This window comes from Leopardus geoffroyi, chromosome A1, assembly GCF_018350155.1.
Source record: "Leopardus geoffroyi isolate Oge1 chromosome A1, O.geoffroyi_Oge1_pat1.0, whole genome shotgun sequence".
Lineage (NCBI taxonomy): Eukaryota > Metazoa > Chordata > Mammalia > Carnivora > Felidae > Leopardus > Leopardus geoffroyi.
The window spans coordinates 10,588,008-10,606,162 of NC_059326.1; the positions used below are offsets into that span (position 1 = coordinate 10,588,008).

Here is an 18,155-nt window from a genome sequence, read left to right on the forward strand (position 1 = left end):
GATTGGGGAAAAAAATAGCATCACAGGCTGAGAGAAAAATAGCACATGGGAAGGCCTAAAAGCAAAAGGGGATATGGTGGCATGTTTAAGATGATAAACAGGAAAGGAGGCAGGGGAGCTGGAGGGGTTTGAAAGCCAGGTAGGGAGCTTAGTCTTAACGTCTAAAGGCAATGGAAGGTCCCTGAAGGGTTTTGAGCAGGGCTATGGCCTGGTCAAATGCGTGCGTTAGGAGGAAAACTAGAATAGTTGTGTGATAGAAAGATTGGAGCAGAAGCAGCCTAGAGCAGGGAGACCAGTGTGGAGGTCAGGGAAATAATCCAGATAAGGAAAGGCTATTCAGACTGAGCTGGGGCAGAGTCTACTGATTGAAGAGAAAGGAGAGGCAGAATTGACGGGACTGGGTTATGGGAGTAAGCGATGATGCCTAGGTTTGTAACTTCAGAGATGAAGACTAGAGCAGACTAGAATGATCTTTTAGCCCTACTAGATAAGGTTACTACCCATTCGTCAGTGGGAGTAAACTAGAGAATGATACCAGAATCCAGTTCTCTGTATATAAATATGGAAAGTGAATGGTATACTCTAATTCCGGAGCAAAGTTGATCATTTTCAATGACAGGAGTTTGTTGTTGTTGTTGTTGTTATTTCTATCATCTTAAAGAATGCCCTGCTCTATATAGCTAGATTTGAGTCTTCCAACTTACAATTAATCATTAAGATCTTGGAGTGAGCAAAACCAAATAAATACTGATAGGGAATTCTGACTTAAGAAGGTCTGTTTCTACGTGGATAAATTCTACATTCTGATTTCGCGTGTGTAAATTGCTGTGATTCTCATTACAGTCCTCTGCACTTAGAAGGGCAGATATCATCTAATTGTTTTACAGAAGGGGAACCAAGTCCAGGAAAGGTGAAGTGAGTTGCGTAAGGTAAAGTCGAGCTAGGATATTTGACTCAAGTTTTGAGAATTCTTTTTAGTGTAACGCTCTCGTATCTCCAGCCAACCCCAGAACTGGAAACGGGCCAGCTGGGAACCAAATGACTGCTGTCGGTGGCTAGGGAAGAGACGCTTGGTAGAATGGCAGAAAGCACGTGGTCAGCAGAAACTCAGTCACTGAGACTCGAGTCCCAGCTCGGCTGTTGCATGAAAAGAATCTGTTCTCTGGGCTTGGGCTGAGACCCTCTGTTTTGTTTGTCAAATAACGCCCAGGGGGCTCAGAGAAAACATCAACATTTTCGAAATGATTATATTTTGCACTTTGAGGAGCCGCGTACCTGGAGTACCTAATCTTGAAAATGGATGTCTCTGGAGCAACATGGAAGCAGGACAGGGTGAGAGATGAGCGTTGGCGTCCACGCAGTGCCTTGGCACACCACAGGAGCTCAAAAAGGCTGTCGAGCGAGGGATGGCAGCACGCAGTGCTAGCCGGCCGAACATGACCACGGTCGGTAGATTCTTTCCAAGTTCCCTTTAATGGGATGCTATTTCTGACAGCCAGCGTTCTCCATTTCACGCTGGGCTGATCAACAAACTTGGAGTTGACTGAATGCCCCTTTAGGCCCATCCACACACAAGGCAGTTTGGTGCGGTTCTGTTTTTAACAAAACAATGCTATTTACCTAGCTCAGGACGTCTGTGTGCGTGTGTGCATTAGCTGCCTGAGTGGTTTTGTTTGTTTGTCTTTATCTAAAAAAATATATGAGTTCCCATACAAGTAGGAGATTTGACTTTCTGTAGTTGAAAACCGTTTGGGCTTATGAAGGCATGGCGTGCTGTGTAAACTGTGTAACAGGTAGTGTACTATGTTCTAAACTATACCACGCTTCTGAAAAAGCCCCTCCTTGCGCATGTGCTCCTCTGTATGATATACAAAAGATCTCAATCAAATTACACACCACTCTTGGAAGAATTTGCGTAAATACGTAGCCAAAGCAGCATCTGTAAGCTTAAGAAAGTGGCTTCCCCCAGCCTAGTCCTCCCCCTTCCTACTTTTCTGGGAAGATGTTTCAGATAGGCTTGGTGGTAATTTTGCTTCGAGAGCATTTCATGGTCAATTTAGAGTGCGTAAGTCTCGTTGCTTTCCTATTTTAAAAATGTCAAGCCAATTACTGGCTTGTCAAGGTGCAGAGCCTGCCAGCAGTGTATATCTGCGCTATCTTTTCTTGGCCGTTGTAGGTCCTGGATTGGAGTAAAGGGCTCTCTGTTCCTCTGACTCTCACGGTGGCACATTTGGAGCACGATGCTGTCCACATACCCCAGGCGTTCCCAACAAGGAAGATGGGGAGTACTGGGTTCCATGACCCCTCCAGAGCTTCTAGATGCATTTCTTTGATTCTAGACCGGAAGTCTAAGGACTGATGGCTAATGGGCTGCTCGTAGAAAGATCTGTTTTGTCCACACAGTGTTTTTCTTGAAAAATGAATGGATTGGCAATATTTTAACCTGGAGATATTTTACATTCAAATCTCAACCTTAGTCTCTCTGTAAAAATCATTGGGTTTCCATTATGACATGGTAAGAATCAGCCAGGTTAGTTGAGACTTAGGTTCTTTGCCACATTTTTAATCATTATTAATATCATTTTCTAATCATTGTGCTCATACTGTAGTATTGTATTTCTCACACCCGGCCTGGCTGTGTTCATTTGTGTTCCCTGTTTGCATCGATAGGCATTTAAATGTGTGACTCATGTTCTAGTAGGTTTTTAATGTTTTTACATATTTATTTATTTTTGAGAGAGAGGCAGAGACAGAGACAGAGCATGAGCAGGGGAGGGACAAAGAGAGAGAGGGAGACACAGAATCCAAAGTAGGCTCCAGGCTCTGAGCTGTCAGCACAGAGCCCAACACGGGGCCTGAACCCATGAACTGTGAGATCATGACCTGAGCCAAAGTTGGACGCTTAACTGACTGAGCCACCTAGGTGCTCCTCTAGTAGATTTTTATTTAAAAGCCTTGATTAAGCTTTAAATGACTGCTTTAAGCGAACAAGAACTAAAACTTGTCTTGTAGCCTATGCATTTAAGTTTGGAAAAAAAGGCATAAACGTTCATTCGTTCATTCAACATATTTTACCATCCTTTCTGCGTTCAAGACATTGTTCTACACGTTGCGATACAATGATACAAAACAATCCCCATCCTTGCCCTCAAGATTTTATAATCCAATTATAATATCATTATTATAATAATTGGTAACTACAGTTCAATTCAATGATAAAAATGGTAGATATGTGCTCTGAGAAAGGAAATGGTTGCTATGGGAAAGTGGAAGAGGAACCTTAATCCACACAAAACAACTGTGGAAACTTTCCAAAACACAACAGATTCTGTTTGCTCGTGGAGTGAGAACATAATATGATGCTCTGAAGAATACCTATTCTGAAGGACTGGGAGATGACACACAGAATTACCTGGAATGCCTGTTTTCTGAGACTCAGATTTAACGGTGAGGCTGTAATGAACACAAGTCAGCCATCTTTTGATGACTATGAGTTAATCTCATGATATCACTGAGTCTCCAGACTCTCTTCAGAAGTATCAGTCATCACTGTACCATTTTATGTAACTGGAAAAATCCTTCCATCTTTCTGGTTCTCACCATCCCCTTCTGTAAACAACCTCTAGAGTCCTTTACAGCAATAAAGTCCTATGATGTATGAATGAAAGAGCTAAAAATACATAACAAAGGATTTAGGGTATTATATTTTCTGCCTTTGTGGGTACCAAGGTATCTTTGAAGTATGGCATATGTTTGCTAAGGTGAACTTTTAAACTCCAGGTCTTGAATAAATTTGAAGATTTAGTTCATTTAAAAAATTTTTTAATGTTTATTTATTTTTGAAAGAGCAGGAGATAGAACATAAGTGGGAGAGGGGTACAGAGAGAGGGAGACACAGAATCTGAAGCAGGTTCCAGACTCTGAGCTGTTGGCACCGATGTGGGGCTCGAACTCATGAATCGTGAGATCATGACCTGAGCCGAAGTTGGACGTGTAACCGACTGAGCCACCCAGGCGCCTCAAGGATTTAATTTAATGGAGAGAATATTCTAGGGTGGATGTGAACCACAAAGACAAAGGTACGAAATAATATTGGAATAGGCAAGCCATAGGGTACAAGCTAGTGAGAGAGTTGACACCAGGAAAGAGCAGGAGAGGAGCTCAGAGAGATCTAGTGAGGTCTGTAAGTTGAATGGATTGGATCCTAGGGTATGGAATCTAGTCTTGATCCAATAAGAAGCATTGAAATAGTGTTTTTAGATGATTCTTTGAACAATTATGCAGACCAGGCTACTTTCCCATCACCCTCAACACCACTGATTGACAATTTGCAAATTACCCACCTAGCGTCTGGACGGTCTCCTAAATTCTTGTGCAATAAAAGCGCAGTAGCTTTAAGGTTTTGAAGGAATTAGTCATGGCCTAACATCAATTGAGCTGTGATAAATCAAACTGTGACTGAAATGAACTCACAAATGCAAGCGGCCTTACAGATAGATCTATTTTTCTAAAAGCCAATGGCTGAAAAATTTTCAGCAGTCTACAGTCTGAGTCAATACTAGATAAATTGCCATAGCCAGACATTCTTCCTCCTGTCCTTGGCTAAGAAAGTACAAAAGATCTGTTAACAACAGATAAAAATATGAAAGGAATAGAGTTAATTGATTTTCAGGCTCTCTGACTTACAATACGATCTACCTGGTTATTTATAAATGGCAGGTAGGGCATCATTCTCCTGGATTCTTTGGTTGAAGTTTGAGACTGAGTTTTAAGAAGTCTTTCACCTTTTTTTTAAAGTAAAAAATGAAAAAGAGGATAGTAATGTGCTATACTGATACAGGAGAATTGGGGTCATAAATGCCAAAAGATGATTTCTAAATTAAGATGATGTAAAACACAAGGATAAAACAACCGCCTGCCACAATCTCTGGCTATACCAGAACATTAACTTGAACAATCGCGGCTTCCTTCAGTCCTTTACAGTACCCTCAGAAGCAGTTTTCTTTAATTATTTTATTTTTTTCTAGATTTGAAAATCATTCATTCAGCAGGACGCTAGCCAACAGAGGCAGACTCTAAGCTCAACTTTGAAATTCCTCGGAAAAATACGTAGAGCCTACCCCTATGTGTTGCTGTCCTCATTTTGAGAAATCTCCTTGTAAGTTTTCTTTTGTTTATCTCCAAGGATGAACTGAATTCTACACCAGCTTTGCCGGTAGTTCAGCTTCAAGGGCCATATCTCAAAGCAAAGGAAAAGACAAGTTACCTTAAGGTTTCAAAAACCTTAATATTTTTGGTCGGGAAATGGAAGATAAATAAGTGGGAAGTTATACGTCTGAACGATTCGGAGTCAGTGTGTTGATACTTTGAAAATATTTATGGTGTGGATGGTACAAGATCAATCACAGTTTACCAGGCTTAAAGTTGGGACCCTTGCTCTAAGCAGAACTGCTTTGTGCCACCGAAAAATAGAAGCTCGTGGCACTAAAACTTTTGTGCTTTATTGGATGTCACCTGACATACCTGAGGTGTGACCCACTTGCTACAGGGGCTGGGTTGGGCATTTGCTCTATGCGCACAGGACTCTTGTAAATAAAATTACATTTTAAACGTGATTAAGGAAGCTTTGATTTGAAGCATGCTATCTTTCAATCCACCCTCTTTATCATCTCTGAAATGATCTTTTTAAAACATCAGAAAGCAGAACACACCATTCTTGTTGTTAAAAATGCTCAGTGATTTCCCGTCGCTTCTACCTAAGCTATCTGTGTCCAGAAACTTCAGTTTCTCCACTCTGATCATAACCACAACAACCACCTTTTCCTCCTGTGACACAAAGTGAGGATTATTCCTAATATCCCGTGAACCCGTTGGTTATTATATCGAAGTGGTCTTCTTGATTGGAACACCATGAACACAGCGGAAACCATGGCGACACATGGATTTTTTTTTTTTTTTTTAAATACTTGCTTACTTTTCTATTGTGTCATCCTTTAGGAGAGCTATCCTTTTGTGGTCTGGTGAACCCATTCATTTCCACTTGAATCAACACTTTCTGTTTATAAACGTGCCCAACATCTGTAACAGTTAACTGTCCTGATCACTGTATTCCTATGGTATTTGAACTTCTATTATAACAATTGAATGTGACTATCATTATGTCAGAACACGCTGGTCTCCTCTCGTACACTCTGAGATCCGGGAGGCGGTGGATCCTGTGTTACACCACCTTGTGTCTACAGGGCCTGAAATATAGACTGCTCTTAAATAAATTAATAAAACAATGGTGAATCTTTTTATAAAACAAAAGGCTCTTTTTGTAATGCAAATCACCATCCCCTAATCCATTTGGTTTATGAGTTTAGATGTTTGTCTGCTAGGTTTTTTTTTTTTTTTAATTTTTTTTGTTTTATTTATTTTTGAGAGAGAGAGAGACAGAGAGAGAGAGAGGGAGCGAGCAAGCATGGGAGGGACAGAGAGAGGGAGACACAGAATCTGAAGACAGGCTCCAGACACTGAGCTAGCTGTCAGCACAGAGCCCGACGTGGGCCTCGAACCCACGAATCACGAGATCATGACCTGAGCCGAAGTCAGATGCTTAACTGACTGAGCCACCCAGGTGCCCCTGCTAGGTTTTTGTTAATTTTGTTAACACAAGATGGTCATGTAGCTTCAGAGAGAATAATAGGAAATTTTTCTCAGATATTTTTATACCTGATACAGTGATTTATCTACTGGAATGTCAAAAGGAAGTGACTAAGGAATGACTGGAATGACTTAGGAAAGTGGTGGAAAGGAAAATGAAAATCCTAGGCTTTAATCAATTTTGTTATTAATTTTTCAACCTCTGTTGTCTTAGCAGACTGGAAAAGGTGTAATAATATTGTCTGGTTTGAGCTTCCTTTCTTCATTCCTAGAAGAGGTATCATTATCTAGGGCAATGTCCAGAAGGCTGGAAATACTTTGGGGAAGGAAGTCCTTGCTTAGCTATTCTAGCACACCAGCTGCCAATATCTTTTCCTGTCCCCTTCATCAATTCGGCTTTAGCTGACATTTCCTGAAAAACACACCTCAAAATTCCTTCCCTCCAGGAGGCCTCCTTTGATCAACCCCTCAGTGCATAGGTTTCCAGTTTGAGCAAAATGCGTTTCCTTTGTTGTTATTTTGCTTTGTAAACATTCTTAAGCAATTCATGTCTGTTCAGGATTCCTAATTATAATGAAATAATCTTTCTCAGGGAAACATGTACGTGTTCCATTTCTTTGATATCTTTTTTCTATACCCAAAAGCAACCAGCAGAAGATTCACCTAATGTTGACAAATAAATATATCTGTAGGAAATATTTACCGTATCTTCAAACTTTCTCATGTCCAACCATCCCTCATTAAGTGATATATGGCATATTTAATTCTCATGATTTGTTTCCTTTATTAATTTTGAAAATATAGTATCTCTTAATATTAATTGGAAGTCCTAAATTGCAAAAAATACAGTCCTGTGATGCTGTATCTCAAAACCAGAATAGCACAAATATTGTGGCAAATCCAAAAGCCTGGGCTTTAGGCCTGGTTTTATCCTGATAGGAATTACTTTGCATTATTAATTACTATGCATCATTATTTCAGTTTCCAAATATGTAAAACAGAAATAATAATAATAATAATAATAATAATAATAATAATAATAATAACACTCTGCCACTGTCATACAATAGGTGGATAGATTATTTAGATAGAGTGGAAACGCTTCAAGAAGAATAAGACACTACCTTTGAAGCATCCTCATTTCCTTCCATGTGTTGTACATGACATTGGTGCTCAGTCGTGTGCTGATACATTGGCTTTCTGGGAAGAAAAAAAAAGGACCCACTTTATAGCACTTACTCTTCTCTGTGGTGTAAATACCACCCCTATGGTTGCTTTCAAGTTATCGACAGTTTAACAACCAGCTTGCGAAATTCTTGACTATTTGACAGTTGGTTCCTGATTTAGGCTGACTTTAACCCTCTACTTTGACATATTAAATTAGATGATTGTAATATAACACAATACCCAATCCCCCAAATCAGTCCTTTTCAATATGAGAAAGTGAAGATTACTCCTAACTCTCACATAAGTCCTTCTATTGTTATAGCTATGTGGTATTCTAGGGTTGGACCACCATGAATGCAGGGGATACACAGTGAGAAAAAAAATCAGCCCATTGGAGAGGTTCCAAGATGGCCAAGATGTCAGTGTAAGAAGACTCTGAATGCAAGTTCTCCTCTGGACACTCTGTATCGATGAATCTACACCTATATAGAGAGTAATTCCTCCTGAAGAGCTGAGGACTGGTTGAACAGCTTCTGCACAACAAACAATAAACATCAGTACACATACAGAAGAGTAGGAGAGAAGGAGGTCACCCCAACACGGTAACCTGTGCATAGACTTGCCCGCCCTGGAGCACGGCAAAAAAAGAACAGTTTAAAGAGTAATTAGACTATAAGTGAAAGAAATCCATTTACAAATCCTAGAGTGTTCACCAAAAGGTCAGGGAATTGCTGGAACTTGTTCTGGGGTCAAAGACACTAGTGGTGGCCATTTTTTAGTTCCTTTCTAACTTGATAGTGGGATAGGAGCAGAGTCCCTCTAGCCAGTCTACTAGAACTACCTCAGCACACCCTGGGTCCCTGGTGCATACCAGCTCCAGCTGACCACCCCCTCCCCCTGCCATTGTAGCCCTGGTGCAGTGTGCCCTGGGCCCCCCTGTCCACACCACGCCCAAGCTCCAGGCGTCCTGTCAAGATGGCCCCGGTGCAGCATGCCCTCTCTCTCTCAAAAGAAAAAAAGAATTCTGTAATTATACTAAAAACTACTGAACTGTATAATTTAAACACATAAATGTTATAGTATGTAAACTGTAAAAAACAAAAGCCTTAAAAGGCAGCAAGAGAAAAATAAAGAGTCACATGCAAAGAAAACCCCAGAAAGCTATCAGCTTATTTTTCAAAAAAAAAAAAAAAAAAAAAAAAATTCACAGGCCAGAAAAGAGTGGCAGGATACATTTGAAGAGATGAAAGGGAAAAAAAAATTAAAACTAAGAATACTCTAATCAGCAAGATTATCATTCAGAGTTAAAGGAGAGGTAAAGATTTTCCTACACAAATAAAATGAAAAGAGTACATTAGTACCAAATCAGACTTACAAGAGATGTTAAAGGTCTTCTTTAAGTGGAAAAAAGGTCATAACTAAGAATAAAATATATGAAAAAAATCTTACCGGTAAAAGCATTTACATAGTAAAGGCAGTGGATGGCCATTTAAAAAGCTGGTATAAAGATTAAAAAGCAAAAGTAGTCAAATCAGCTGTAAACACAATAAGTACGTAAGGGATACACAAAATAAAAAGATGCAAAATATCATGTCAAAAATATAAAATTGGAGGGGAGGTAAAAATGTGCTGCTTTTGGAATGCATATAAAACATAAGTGATTATCAAGTCAAATAGACCACTATCTATCTACCTACATATATATATATCTATATCTATATATCTATACATATACATGTATCTACACACGTATACATGTAAATATACAAGCATATATTAAAAATATATTATATATTAATTTATATATACAAGTATTTAAATATGTAAATACATATAAGTATATAAATATATAACAAGACTCATCTCTATGCTGCCTACAGGAGACTCACTTCAGATTTAAGACAGACATACTGAAAGAGAAGGGATGGAAAAAGATATTCCAGGCAAATGGAAATGAAAAGAAAGCTGAGATAGCTATACTTATATCAGACATTTCAAAACAAAGACTGTAACAAAGACAAAAAAGGGCACTACAAAATGACAAACAGATTAAGCCAAGAAGACATAACATTTGTAAATATTTATTTACCCAACTTAGAAGTACCTAAATATATAAAACAAATATTAACAGACCTAAAGGGAGGAATTAACAATGATACAATAATAGTAAATGACTTAACACCTTAACACATAACATCAATGGATACATCATCCAGAAAGAAAATCAATATGGAAACATTGGCCTTAAATGACACTTAGACCAGAAGGACTTAATAGTTATATATAGAACATTTCATTTCCAAACTACAGAATATATATTCTTTTCAAGTGCAAATGGAACATTCTCCAGAACAGATTGTCTTAATAAATTCAAGAAGACTGAAGTTATATCAAACATCTTCTCTGACAATACTATGAAACTAGAAATCAAGAGAAGAAAACTGAAAAAACACAAACATGTGTTTACTAAACATACCAATAAACGACCAATGTGTCAATGAAGAAATCAAAGAGGAAACCAAAAAATACCTTGAGACAAGTAAAAATGAAAACACAATTTTCCAAAATCCATGGGACACTGCAAAATCAGTTCTAAGAGGAAAGATGATAGCAATACAGACCTACCTCAAGAAACAAAAAAAAAAATCTCAAATAAACAATATAATTGTATACCTAAATGAGCTAGCAAAAGAAGAACAAAGCCCAAAATCAGTAGAAGAAAGGAGGGGCGCCTGGGTGGCTGAGTCAGTTAAGTGTCCAACTCTGACTCTTGATTTCAGCTCAGGTCATGATCTCACTGTTCATGAGATTGAGCCCTGTGTTGGGCTCTGCACTGACAGTGCAGAGTCTGCTTGGGATTCTCTCTCTTCCTCTCTCTCTGCCCCTCCCCTGCTCTCTCTCTCTCTCTCTCTAAATAAATAAATAAATAAACACTACAAAAACCCAAGTGAGTAGAATAAAGGAAATAATAAAGACCAAAGTGAAAATAACTGAAATACTCAAAAACAATAGAAAAGATCAATAAAACTAAAAGCTGGTTCATTGAAAAGATAAACAAAATCATTGAACCTCTAGTTAGACTCATGGAGAGAGAGAGACCAATAAATAAAATCAGAAATGAAAGAGAAGTTACAACTGACACCAGAAAAACACAAAGGATCATAAAAAACTATCATGAATAATTACATGCAAACAAATTGGACAACCTGGAAGAAATGGTTAAATTCCTACAAACACACAACCTTTGAAGACTGAATCATGAAGAAATAGAAAATCTAAACAGACCAGGTACAAGTAATACAATGGAATTACTAATTAAAAAATTCTCCAGAACAAAAATCTAGGACTAAAACTCTCCAAACAAAAATCTAGGATGAGCCAGCTTCATAGGTGAGTTCTACCAAATAATCAAATACTTAAAGAAGAGTTAGTTCCTATTTTTCTCACATTATTCCAAAAAAATTGAAGAGGATGGAATACTTTCAAATGCATTTTTTGAGTTTTATTTCAAAACTGGACAGACACCACACACACACACACACACACACACACACACACATACACATACACACACACTACAGACCAAGACCCCTCATGAATATAGATGCAAATACCCTCAACAAAATATTAGAAAACTGATCTCAAAAATACTTTAATAGGATCACACACCATGATCCAATGGGGTTTATTCCAGAGATGCAAGGATGGTTCATCATTCACAAATCAATCAATGTGATATACCACATTAATAAATCAAAGGATGAAATAATATTATCTCAATAGATGCAGAAAAATTATTTGAAAAAATTCAACATCCATATATGATAAACACTCTCAGAAAGTGGGTATGGATACAAGGGACCTCAACATAATAAAGGCCATACATGACAAGTCCACAGCTAACATCATACCCAATGTTGAAAAGCTAAACGCTTTCTCTCTAATATCAGGAACAAAACAAGGATATTCACTTTCACCACTTTTATTCTATATAGTACTGGAAGTCCTAGCCACAGCAATCAGACAACAAAAAGAAAAAAAAGAGGCAATCAAATTGGAAAGGAAAAAATAAAATCATTATTTGCAAATGACATGGTACTATACCTGTAAACCCTTTAAGACTCCACCCAAAACTATCAAAAGTAATAAGTGAATTCAGTAAAGTTGTAGGATACAAAATTAACATCTAGAAATCAGTTGCATTTCTGTACATTACTAATGATTTATCAGAAACAAGAACTAAGAAAATCATTCCATTTACAATTGCACCAAAGAGATTAAAATACTCAGGAATGAAACGTAACCAAGGTGAAAGACTCATACTCTGAAAACTATAAGACACTGATAAAAGAAACAAGATAACACAAATAAATCGAAAGATATGTTATGCTCATGGATTGAAAAGACTGATGTTAAACTTTCCATACCAGCCAAAGCCATCTATAGATTTAATGCAATCCCTAGCAAAATATCAAAGGCATTTTTTTTTTCACAGAACTAGAACAAAGAATCCTAAATTTTTTATGGAACTGCAAAAGGCCCCAAGTAGTCAAAGCAATCTTGATAAAGAACAAAGCTGGAATTCTCACACTCCCTGATTTCAAACTATGCTGTAAAGCTACAGTAATCAAAACAGTGTGGTACTGACATGAAAACAGACACATATATCAATGCATAAGAATAGAGAGCCCCCAAATAAGCCCACACATATATGACTAGTTAATCTATGATAAGAAAGGTAAGACTATACAATGGGGAAAAGACAGTCTCTTCAATAAATGGTTTTGGGAAAACTGGACATGTAAAAGAATGAAACTGGGCTACTATCTTACATCATATACAAAAACAAATTCAAAATGGATTAAAGACTTGAATGTAAGACCTGAAGCCATAAAACTCCTGAAAGAAAACAGAGACAGTAAGATCTCTGACATCAGTCTCAGCAATATTTTTTTGAACCAATCTCTTTGGGCAAGGATAAGAAAAGCTAAAATAAATAAATGGGATTATATCCACCCCCAAAACCTCTGCACAGCGGAGAAAAACATTAACAAAATGAAAAAGCCACCTACTGAATGAAGGAAAATATTTACCAATTATACATCTGATAAGGGGTCAATATCTAAATATATAAACAGCTTCCATCCCTTAATGTCAAAAAAAAAAAAAAAAAAAGAAAAAAAAAGAAACAACCTGTTTAAAAAGAAATGGACAGAAGATTCAATAGACATTTTTTTTCCCCAAAGAAGACACACAGATTGCCAACAGACACATGAAAAGATGCTCAACATCACTAATCATCAGAGAAGCACAAATCAAAACCACAATGAGATTTCACCTCACAGCTGTCATAGTGGCTACATGTGTAAAACAGATAGGAAATAACGTGTTGGTGAGGATGTAAAAAAAAAGGGAACCTTCATATATTCTGATTGGGAATGTGAACTGGTGCAGCATCTGTGGAAAACGGGACGGAGGTTCTTCAAAAAATTAAAAATAGAACTACCATATGATCCAGCATGTGGGTGGGAATATCCACCTTTGGGAATGTCTCCAGTGAAAATGAAAATACCAGTTTGAAGAAATAGACGCACCCCTGCATTCACTGCAGAATGATTTACAATAGCTAAGATATGGAAACAGCCTAGGCATCCAAAGAGGGATGAATGGATGAATAAAGAAGTTGTGGTATATGTGTACCCCCCGCACCCCCCCCCCACACACACATGCTGGAATATTACTCAGCCATTTGTGAAATACAGGTGGACCTCAAGGGCATTATGCTAAGTGAAACAGGTCAGACAAAGAAAGAAAAATACCATATGTTTTTACTTATATGTGGAATCTAAAACAAAACAGAAACAAACTCATGGTCACAGGAAACAAAATGTTGATTACTAGACAACAGCAGATAAAATAGGTGAGAAGGATTAAGGGATACAAACTTCCAGTTATAAAACAAAGAAGCCATGGGGATGTAACATACAGCGTAGGAAATATAGATGAATAATATCATAATAGGTTTGTACAGTGACAGATGGCAACCAGACTTATGAGGATCATATCATAATGTATCTAAGTATTGCATCACTAGGATATACACCTGAAAGTCATAGGATATTGTGTGTCAATTACACATAAGAAAATCAACCCATTGATTTAAAAAAAAATACTTGCTTCTCTTTCTATTTCTACTCTATCTCTTTCTACTACAGTTAGTAACTGTATCTATTCGCTTAATGGCTCAAATATTCATTTCGTCATCTAATCTTAATTTAGAATTTTATTTCCATAAGGTAATTGCAGATTCCCTGCACCTGATATGGAGCAGCGTATTTTCTCTAAAACCATTGAAATAAACGGTATAATACAACTCTATTGCATAAAGTGAGCTCCTCCTGCTTTATTACTATCTATGCAATGCATCGATCTCCGGCCCTAGACGAAGTTTTCTTACTTGGACTTTGATGTTTTACATCATTTTGAACGTCCTACAAACAGAACTTCCTATTTTTTTTCTTCAGCTACAAGACAAAGAGAAGAATAAAATGAACATGAAGTGCTCAGGTGACTGGGGAGGAGAGTCCACGGTGGGGATTTGGGGGAGAGGTTTGGTTTTTTAGTGAATCATGGTTTACAGATACAAAGGAGGATGTATCGCATACATACATACAAAGGAGTAGAGATACAAAGGAGTGTATATTGAAGATAATTTTTACAGGAGAGCCTAAGTCATGAAAAGGCAAGCTACACTTCAGTTCTGCCAAGGAAACGTCTGAGGAAAACTGCATAAACAGACCTCATAGAGATACATTTCATTTTATTCACTGCTGCGGGGGAGGGATTCTGCTGTGCAGACTGTTTATTGTCATGGTATCTCATGCCCTTCTTGGAATTTCGCGATATAAACGTGGAAGAAATTGGGAAAGGTGGGACACGAGGAAGCCCGAGGTAAGATCCAATCCATCTTGTTCCTCGTGGAAGAATTCCCCAGATGTCTTTCTTAATGCATACCATCGAAAATGTCTTCCTGGCTGTGCATTTCCTGGATGTATACGGAGAGCACGTTGCATCGATCCTTTCTTCAAGTAGCCATCGTTCAAAAAGCTGGATTTGCCCTGTGACCTATCAGAACCTGCACTGCAGCAAGCCAAACACGGCAGGGGGCTGTTCTGTGGGTATTTTAAAAACTGCCTCTTCTAGATAATTTCTACTTCCTCTTTCCTCTCTGTCAACAATCTCATTCTATAGTTATAAAATTCCTTCACTTATTTTTAGAAGTAAATGATTGTGTAAATAATCCACAAATACCCCATCCAAATCTTAGACCATAAGACTTCCCGCTCTTGATCTAGGCTCTGGGTTTCGGAAACACTTGATTAGGTGTACGTGTTAAGTGAACAAAGAAAGTGACAAAGAGTGCAACGTATGGTTAAACATGAATGCTCTAGTTTGCATCTTTCCTGTCAGAGACAAAGCAATGTAAGTAGTAATTTAGCTAGAATCAAAGTTATATGTTATGAAACAACATAAAGATGGGTCTTCAACACATTTCCAGTTATAGAAGAGGTTTTCATACTATGAATGCTAAATTACATTGGCCACTTGTTTTCATTTTTTATGTTATTTAGCTTTTCCAATTTTTCATGTTTCTTAAGGTAATATATTCACAATGTTAAACTAAAATAATAAATGAGGCTTAGCACATAGTTGGTACTCAATAAGGTTCTGTTGAATGAATCCATGTATTAAAGAATTAGAAGCCCTTCCTTAGCCCTAGTCCTAATTTTAGTTGTCAAAGACATGCACTTTTTTTTAAAAAATCTATTTTTTATGACTTAATTTCAGTGGAGAAGTTTTAGGTTCACAGCAAAATTGAGAAGGCACCGAGATTTCCCACAATACCCCCATGCATAGCCTTACCACCAGAATGATACATTTATTACAATTAATGAAAATACACTGACATGCCATAAACACCCAAAGCTCATAAGTTATATTACAGTTCACTTTCTGTGTTGCACATTCTATGGGTTTGGATAAAGTAGAATGACATATGTCCATCGTTATGATATTATATAGTATATTTTCACTGCCTTAAAAATCCTCTGTGCACCACTATTTTCTCCTTCCCCTTTCCACTCCTCACTCCACATGCCTAGTGGCCGCTGATTTTTATTTTATTTTATTTTATTTTATTTTATTTTATTTTATTTTATTTTATTTATTTAATTTATTTTTACTGTCTTGATTCATGTAGTTGGAATCAGAAAGTCCGTGACCTCTTCAGATTGGTTTCTTTCATTTAGTAACATACATTTCAGATTCCTTCATGCCTTTTCATGGCTTGCGATCTCATTTTCTTTTAGCGCTAATATTTCATCGTCTGGCTGTACCACAGTTTGTCTGTTCACTTACTGAAGAATATGATGCTTGCTTCCAAGTTTTCACAATAATGAGTAAAGTTGCCATCAACATCAATGTGCAGATTTTTATGTGGATATGTTTTCAACTCCTTTAGGTAATTTCAAGGACTGCAGTTGGTGGATTTTATGGCAAGAGCATGAGTTCTGTGAGAAACCACCAACCGTCTTCCAAAGTGGCTGTCGCATTTGGTATTCCCACTGGCAACTGGTGAGAGTTCGTGTTGTTCCACATCCTCACCAAGATCTGGCATTGTCAGTCTTCTGGATTTGGCCATTTAAGAGGTGTGTATTTGTATCTCTTTGTTGCTTTAATTTGCATTTCTCTGACGACATATGATGTGAAGCCTTTTTCCTATGCTGACTGGCCACCTGTATGTCTACTTTGGTGAGGTCTCTGTTAAGGTCTTTGGTTCATTTTAAAATGGGGTTGTTTATTTTGTTACTGTCGAGTTTTAAGAGTGCGTTGTATATTTTGGAAAACAGTGCTGTAGTCGATGTGTCTTTTGCAATATTTTCTGCCAGGTGGTGGCTTATATTCTTGTTCTCTTGACATTGTCTTTCACAGAACAGAGGTTTTAAATTTTAATGGGACCCAGCTCATCAGTTATTACTTTCATGGATTATACCTTTGGGGTTGTGTCAAAAACATCACTGCTGTACTCAAAATCGTCTAGGTTTTCTCCTATGTTATTTTCTACGAGTCTATTACTTTTGTGTTTTGCATTTAGATTTATGATCCAGTTTGAGCTAATTTTTGTGAAGGATGTAAGGTATGTGTCTAGATTTATTTTTTATCGCAAATGGATGGTCAGTTGGTCCAGCCATTTGTTTAAAAGATGTTTGCTTCATTGTATTGTCTTTGCTCCTTTTGTCAAAGATCAATTGAATATATTAATGTGGGTTTATTTCTGGGCTCTCTATTGTGTTTCATTGATCTGTTTGTCTCTTTCGCAAATACCATACTGTCTTGATTATTGTCACTTTATAGTAAATCTTGATGTCGTCTAGGGTCAGTCCTGCAACTTTGTTCTGCTTCAATATTGTGTTGCCTATCCTGAGTCTCTTGCCTCTCCGTATAAACCTTAGACAAAGTTTTTCAATATCCCCTAAATAACTTTCTGGGATTTTAATTGGGATTGCATAATCAAGAGAAACACTTTTAACATTTTAAGGGGGTTATCTTCCTATATTCCAAATAATAAATCACTATTGCGTGATTTTACATTCAACACACAACTCCTCATTGTGAAAGACGAGGATCTGCCTCCGTTACTCATCCAAGTTTCTATCTCCTTGTTGCAATTTTTGATACTTAGTGTTTCAGTCCTGTTGCTTTTCTCTGTAACTTTACATGTCATGTTTAAACTTACATTTCTTGTTCCACCAACTTTAAATATAGTATCTCAGCTTCCCACAATGTTAGATGAGGAGAGTAGTATCTACTTCCTTTCTCCTTTCCTCTTTTCTTTTCGTATAGTCAAGGTTAATGAAGTTTATACTGTTTCATAACTACGTCAAACACTTGCAGTTTTTTTCAATGAATTCTCTCTTAAGGTTGAAAAAATAATAGTATTTGCAAAATTATAACTATATGCAAAATAGAGGGCTAGCATTATATATTATATATATCGGTGGGTACAATGTCCTGACTGCGATGTCACTTGAAGGAAACAATTCAAAGCATCCAAGTTAAGTGGAATTTCTTTCCTTCACTTCTGTTGTTCAAAATCGTGCCATAGCTTACTTTGAAATGTATTTTGACACGTCTTCCTTACATATTTTATAGCTTTCTTAGCTGTTTTAATTATTTTACTCACCTCTTGAGAGTAGAAACATTTCTGTGTTTATTTTCATCATTTCTTAATAAGAATTATTTTCTTCTTTCAGTCCAGTGGCTTCCCTCTTTACTTTGAATCC

The 18,155-nt window shown here is 37.3% G+C and overlaps 1 long non-coding RNA gene across 1 annotated transcript in view; it reads right to left on the minus strand.

The window, feature by feature from the left end:
- Window positions 1-7,765: 7,765 nt before the first annotated feature.
- The window catches only part of LOC123599417, a 59,646-nt gene continuing 49,256 nt past the window's right edge, over window positions 7,766-18,155 (minus strand). Inside the window, exon 2 of the long non-coding RNA XR_006713200.1 lies at window positions 7,766-7,845. This is a non-coding gene — a long non-coding RNA (uncharacterized LOC123599417). The remainder of the gene's footprint in view (window positions 7,846-18,155) is intronic.